Below are 8,055 nucleotides of genomic sequence, written 5' to 3'. Positions count from 1 at the left end.
TAGAGTAGGATGTTTCAATTTATTACTTCCACTATCCAACTTTAATATTAAAAAAAAAAAAAATCAAAATTAGAACACTATTAAAATTTTTTATTGTTGTTTATTTTGAAAATTGTGGGATATGCTAAACTGAACTCGTTTGATTATGTATTGCTGATTAAATGTGATCATTTAATATATAGGTAGTAAGTTTTTGTTTGAATTATTTCTGAAAAGAATTAATAATTTCTTCTGAAACAAATTTTTTCAATGTGGAGCGAACGATTGTAATATCTGTACCATTTAACATTTCTAATTACATTTCTCATTTCATGTTCACAGAAGTAATATTATGAAAGCTTTTCATACTTATAAATCATATTCAAGAAATGAGAAAACAGATCAAATATTTCGACTTTATTTCCCATTTTCAAACATTCATTATAGTAGAAATCCGGATTCCACTATATTGAATGTACTTACAACTGATTCCGAATCTATGGAAATAAAATATGAGTGTATCTTGCAATTTTTATCCCAACTTATTACAGTCGACCCTATAAGCACAAAATGCCGAATAAAAATGTTACAGTTTCTTCTTGATATGGGGTCGGCATTCAGAAGGTCGAGCGACATCTTAGGAATATCGTACAATATCTTGTGCTAATAGGGGATAGCTGTTTAATTTTTACTCTTCTTAAAGGTGATGTTATTTCTTTGTTATCTAATTGGTTAGACGTTTAATGAAATATTTTAAATTAAAACAATCTTTGTTGTAATTTATTTAATTAAAGTGAGTATTAACGTTAAATCAAACTCTCTAAAAATGCAAATTATGAAAACTTTTTCCTATCACTAATGGAGTCGTGAGGCAAAGTTTAAGAAGCCCTGTCAAAATTAGGAACTATCTCCAGAAGTTTTATAAAATATTTTCTCTTCATCACAAAAACAAACCAACAGAAACTTAGAGTATTTCATAGTACTAAATTAAGAAATTCGGAACAAATGCCAATAAAATCACTTCGTATTATTATTTTTTGTTGTGTTCACAAATTCCATCTCATTCATCAATTCCACAAGTCATAAATTGAATGATTATATTCAATATTTTCTACATGAATTACCCGTTTAGTATTTGGAATAATGGTAAAAAAGTCAAATTGTGTTTAATTCCTGTTTTTTCTCATTTCATCCAAACATAATACGACCAAAAATGACAAATAAAAACATTAAAAAGATATTACTCATGTAGATATTATTATCATGTGAGAACATAATGCTGTTTTGGTAATTGGGTTTATTATGTCGAAAAAAAAAATTAGTCAAATATAAAGACTTGGGGCTGTTAGGATTCGACTATATGAATTGGAATCTTGGAGAATGTTAAATATCAGATTTTTTTTTTTCTTTTTCTTTCTATATCTGTATTTAGATTCTGAATTATGACAAGCTACTTTTAAATCTCATCACCTTATTGAAAATATCTTTGCAGAAAGGTTATGGCAGAAGATAAGTCTATTTTTTAAAAATATTTTCCGTTGGTAAATGCATTTCATGAAACCATGTATATGCATTTCATGACTTAAAAATCCGACACTCAGCAATCAAAATTTATATTGCAAAATAAAAATGTTCATTTCATGTGACCAACTATGATTTAAAAATCCAACACTCAGCAATTAATATTTATATTGCAATAAATAAATGATCTCACATGTTAATTTGAAAATTTTCTATAGCAGATTTCAATATTTTTCTTTAGGAAGTATAATTAATTTTCAGCATAATTCAAATAAGCAATCTAAATGAATGAAATCCTTCAATTTTAAATTGGGAAAACTGAAAAGTTGATACGTATATGCAATAGAGCGTATAATCTTATTAAACAGAAAAATGAGATTCATATAATGACTAAAATATTAATGTATACCATTATTATATATTTCTTAAATATTATTGAAATGAACACTATTTTTTTAATTTACTGTTACTGAAAGTTTTGATTTTAAATTACGAATTAAGCACAATCATGAATTTTTATTTCATTAATTAAGTTTTAAATTAGAATATCCTTACAAACATTAAGGATTATTCAATTAATTTTATTATATTTATCAAATATTTTTGTTATTTTAAGAAATGTTTTAATTGGATCATGTTTTCAAAATAATTGTTGCTTAATTTATATGCAAATTGGTTTGAGACTAAATCAAGCAAATATTCTTGAGAAATGTATTTCAATTTATATGTGAATGAAATTTTCCCTATAGCATAATACGAAGTAAAAATGATAAAAATATTTCCTTTTAATGCATTTTTATATAGCAGTTCTGAATCGGACTTTTCATATTTTAATTAAAAGTTTGTTATAAGAAAATGTAGCTTTCAATCTTTTATATATATATATTTATATTGTCTACTATATTTCGGATATCTACCTGAAAGACAACGGGTAAGTGAGGTGAATTGATTCTTTTCTTTTGCTGTAGTTTAAAATACAGATTTTGTTCTAAAGCTGGATGCATTTTCGTGTATGTAGACTATTCTGTGTACAAACATCCGAGGATTAATTTAAATTAGCGTACTGAAATTTTTTAGAACTTAGAATTTTTTTTTCTAGAATACAATGCTAGATAAGAACATTGCTTTGAATCAGAAAATTATATTAGGAAATCAATATTGTCACATTTTTTTAATCCTAAAAGACGTATTTCAAGTTACAGTGAGTTCAGATAATGCAATTTGTAATGAATTTTCAAGTATTATTTCGCGTAGACACAGTTGAGTCAGTTTATTAGAACCATTTTAGTCCTCTGATATCATTGAAAATTCAATGCATAAATGAGGTTTTGTGTTGGATATTAACTTCATAAATCAATACCAACTACAACAGATGAGGTATGCGATTTATAAAAGAAGAAAAAGGTATTATTGGCCGTTTTTTGTTCCGATAATACTTTTTCTATGTCTTTTCGTAGAACTTGACCTTTTATTAAGTAAATAATTTATGGTATATTTTCTGAAAGTGCAAATTTTTAAAATGTTTTCATATTTCTAAACGGAAAATGTATAATGAATGAACAAAGACTTTGATGAATACATCAAACTTCTGGAAAAAATTTGGGGTGTTGATGACTGACTTGAGCGAGGTTTCTTGGATGTTATTGGGATGAACTAAGAAATATATTTTCCACGTAAGTATGCAGAGAGTGTTCTTTTTTGGGGGTTCATCTGTTGTCTGATACTGCCACGAACAAATCAGTCCCAATCCTACTGATTAGTGACAAAATTGGATAACTTTACAGTAGCAAGAGATTGCCTTTTCAGAGGAATTCAGATTTTTACTTCAGTGGATGAGTAGATACTATCAGATGAGGGGTAATTTTGTATCGTATACATTCTAGAAAGAAAATTGGATGAATTCATGATTTAAAGTGGCAAGTTCGGGATGCATCTCTCTGTTGGTCCAAAAGTTATCCAAGCAGATTTTGAAAGTATCTGAGTATCTGTATTCATCTCTCCTCCACGATGGCGATCCAATGATATTACTGAACCGATCAAGCTGTCAATGTCATAAAGAATATATGCACGAACATAAAGAAACGCTTCAAGCCTCTTTGGTTCATCATGTTGTTACTGTCATAAAGACTATGTACAAGAACATAAAGAAGCACTTCAAGTTTTTTTTTGGCATTCAACTTCTTCAAATCTTAATGCCAACGAGATTTTTTGGGATTACTTCTATCGATTTCGTATTTAAAAAAATGAACCTCCATTGTTGTTCCAGTCATCAAAGATCTCTTTGCAAGTATTTTAACGCATTTCAAGTGATTTCCTTTGGTCCTCAAATTCGTCTACTTCCTTTAGTATAAAATGTCCAATAACATTGATACGATATTGACCGGTATTCAAAATATCGGGCACATCTTACAGATGTCATACAATATCTTGAGGTAATATGGATCTTAATCTTATCGCAATTGTTTACATCACCTCTATAAATATGAAAAACAAATGGATCCTTCAATACAACAAGCCTTAGATAACTCCGCATTCTGATTGGTTTGAGATCTTAATAGACACCTTTTAGCACTTTCAAGAGGTAAGTTTCCCATCATCTGGCTGGTACAGCAAAAGGAAGTTATTTTGTTTACTTTGTAGGTGATACTAATAAAGAGACTCAAATATGTGTGTTGCAGATTCAACAACTAGTATTGTTCATCTGAGTTTTTTGAATACATAAATGATATGTTGATATATAGACTGCTATTCTGCTTCTGTTTTAATTTATATTAGAAATACTAGTATTCTAGATAAATTCGTTGTATTTATAATGATAAATAAAATACAAGAAATAATTTTAATACCGAAGAGAACAGTAAGTATAATATCAGTTATTTGCAGATAAATGAATTAATATTGTAATTTTTTTGACACAATCACTTAAAAGTTAAAATTTATATGTCTAATTTAGGAAACTTGGGTTGAATTTTTAAAATTTATTTTACTTAAATATCATGTATAGTATCTGATAGTTTCCCTTCTTTTTAAAAGTAATTTTATATAATTAAATCATCCGTGAAACTATAAGGGATATTTTGGACTAAAAATTTCGCACCATGATTAATTTCCATATTCTTTTCCTCTGTCTTTTTTGATTTGATAAAATCATTTTCATTTTTATTTAATGCAAATGTAGCTTGGGAATACAGGTGTTAAGTAGCATTTGAAATTTTAGTAATATTTTATTGCAATATTACATAAATTATGTTCATTTATAGCAAAATTAGTCCTTTTTATTGCTTATTACCAAAAAAGACCAGGATTAATTTTGCATTGAGTTTGGATATAATTGAAGTATGCTGTGATTGAAATGGATCTAGAATTTTTCTTATTTCAAGGGTTGATAAAAAAAACTTTTTATTTTTATAAATATTGGGAAATAATTCTGTATTATGATGAATATCGATTTCAGAATCTTCTTCTTATTATTAATTTTCAAATTTAATTTGAAGATCTTCCAAATATTCATACTTTGATTTTATTTTGATCTTTTTAATTCTTTCAGTATCGAAACAGCAATTTTAAGACAGGCTCATCTGGCATCGTTCCTTATTTTCTCAATTTTTTTAGAAATTAATAAGTTCTCAAAAAACACTTGTAAACTTGCATTTACTGATATTTTAACAGTGCAACAAATAAATTTTAGTGGTGACGTGGTGTTTTCGAATCTTAACATTACATTTAGTGCAAGAACACTTAATCACATGTGAATAAATATACATTTACAACACAAAACTGGATATTATATTTCAGACATTATAACAACAATATACACACAATATATATATATATATATATTAATAACATATACAACGAGTGAATATTCGTGAGGCATAAGTTTAAACGTGTCCATAAAATGTGAAACTATAACGAAATACAGTTTGTATTATACTTTATCAATATATAATTGAATTATATTTTTTACATGAAAATGTAAATACTTAAGTGTTGTTTTATATTTGTGGCGTAAAATATAACGCATAATGATAGGACAAGGAATGTAAGAGTGATACGTACCTTATTAGGGCGGGAATATTGTCTAACTTCCACAGTACCCCCCAAAATGCTGTAATGCTTCAAATTGAATTTCCTTAGTATTAATTTATAAAATAACGCTATTTTTTTAAGAAAAAAAAAGCTGTCTATAGTTATAACTGTATTGATACAAATAATTTCAAACGCTTTTTGGATGTATTTATGTAACATAATTTTGTATTATTAGGATAAATATTTTTTTTTTTTTTTTTTAGTTTAGAGTCATTATTTTTTCCTAAGTTGAAAAATTCGCTAATTTCGAGGTACTTCAATATTATGGCAATCATTCTATCCAATTTTCCTCACAGATACTCACTTACAAACATATTATAGTTCAGTTAAAATGTTACATATACATATCCATAGTAGCATTTTTCAATATTATAGTATGGTATTATTCATTTTTGTGTGGTAATATATAGGGTGTTCATTAATTATTGTCGGGGTTTCCGTACTTCATAACTTCCGAATAAAAAATATTACGCAAAAACCGATTACGTATTCGTAAATTACAACTCAAAGAATTTTATTAATGATATTAAAGTGTAAAGCTTGCACAATTTGCACTTTGTAGGCATTCAGCTGAAGGCGATTATGTATTCGTAAATTCGCTGAACAAATTTTGACTCGAATTGAGGATGATGAAAATTACCTTCGGAAATGGTTCTTCAGTGACGAATTCACTTTTCATGTGTCAGAAAAAGTGAATAAACATAACTGTAGAATATGGGGCTCGGAGAACCCGCACGATTATTAAAAGTCAAAATTTGTTCAGCGAATTTAGGAATACATAATCGCCTTCAGCTGAATGTCTACAAAGTGCAAATTGTGCAAGCTTTACACTTTAATATCATTAATAAAATTCTTTGAGTTGTAATTTACGAATACGTAATCGGTTTTTGCGTAATATTTTTTATTCGAAAGTTATGAGGTACGGAAACCCCGACAATAATTAATGAACACCCTATATATATATATATTCTGAGATCGGAGTTTGGGGGATGAAGACACAAATACAACTGTTAGTTGGTCTGTTTAATTTTTAAAATATAACGAACAGGAGAACGCGATAGAAATATTTTACCTCAGGCGCCATTTATTTTTGTCAGTAACTTTACATTAATAAAAGTATTACACTTGGTACTGTATCAGTTCTGAAATGGATTTCTTGTGATAAATAATTGTTTTGTGACAACATATGAAACTTTTATAAAACCGAATAAATAGCAAATTAATATAACTTTTTTTTCAGAATAATTATGCTTTTTAGATTATAAAATTTGAGTTATCTGTATAATTTTCCAAATTCTGTAAATTGATGAAATAAATCACAATTTACAGATGTTATTTATTTATGATCATTTTTCTAATCATTTTGTGGACACATTTAACTAATGCAGAGGAAATGTTAGCAATGGACACTGCACATTTTCAAAGCTCAGACAACTAGATATGCACACATTGAAACAATAAGCCTCGATATAATTTGTTCGCACACATTTTTTTACATTGAACCACAATGATTATGACTAAAATAAAAAATAACTTGTCATGAAAGAAAATTCCAATATAAGTAACAGACGTGAAGTTTCAAGCCATTAACATAAGTTACTGAAAAAATAACTCCAGAATATGCAATAAATCCTGTTATATTGTCTACAAATTAATTCAAATCGAGTAGTAGTTTTTTTTTCCTCCTCGAGAGCTAATTATTTGATTTATTGGAAAAAAAGTTTTTATTTTCAGTGTTGTATTGATTCCATGTATTTAAATGTTTTGGACAATGCTATTTATGATTGAATTTAGCTCTTGGTGAAATAAATGTCCTTAATTTTCTGTTTATCATGCATTATTGTCATTGTATAATAAATGTACAAATTTCAAGAATTTGCCGCTATCTCTCTCTATATATATGTATATAATTTTTGTAAATATACAAATGTTTGCGTCCTTTTTCAAACAGTTTCCTATTTTAATTTTTTTCTTCCTCTCCATCACACACACATATATATATAAATAATATTTATATTTTAAAGTCTTTTGTTTTCTTTCTAAATACAAAATGCTTGAAAAATACCTTCCCAAACTGACATGAAATAAAACTTGAAGGAAATAAGATAGTTATTTATTTATTATTTACTTACAATTGCAAAAAGATAATTGAAATTTAATGATATCACTTTTGAACAACAGCGTTACTTAACAATATATATATATGCAATGATATTTTAATTCTAATTTCAATTTAATTAATTTCCAAGATTTTATCTTAATTTAGCCCATAGTAACTTCATTCTAAAATATTCTCTTATTTCGTGATCCAATTCCACTTTCGGTTTAATTAATCCCTTTGTAAAAATAATGCGCCATCAGTACTACGTATCAGATGAAAGTGGTACTTTTGCCTTTGTCTAAGGTCACTCCAGCGGCGTGTGGCCGGAAATCATATGTTATATAAGGCAAGTCATCATCTGTTCG

Source organism: Argiope bruennichi, chromosome 3 (genome assembly GCF_947563725.1).
Source record: "Argiope bruennichi chromosome 3, qqArgBrue1.1, whole genome shotgun sequence".
Taxonomy (NCBI): Eukaryota; Metazoa; Arthropoda; class Arachnida; order Araneae; family Araneidae; genus Argiope; species Argiope bruennichi.
The sequence above is the reverse complement of the archived record's forward strand: the minus strand, read 5'-3'. Positions refer to the sequence as shown.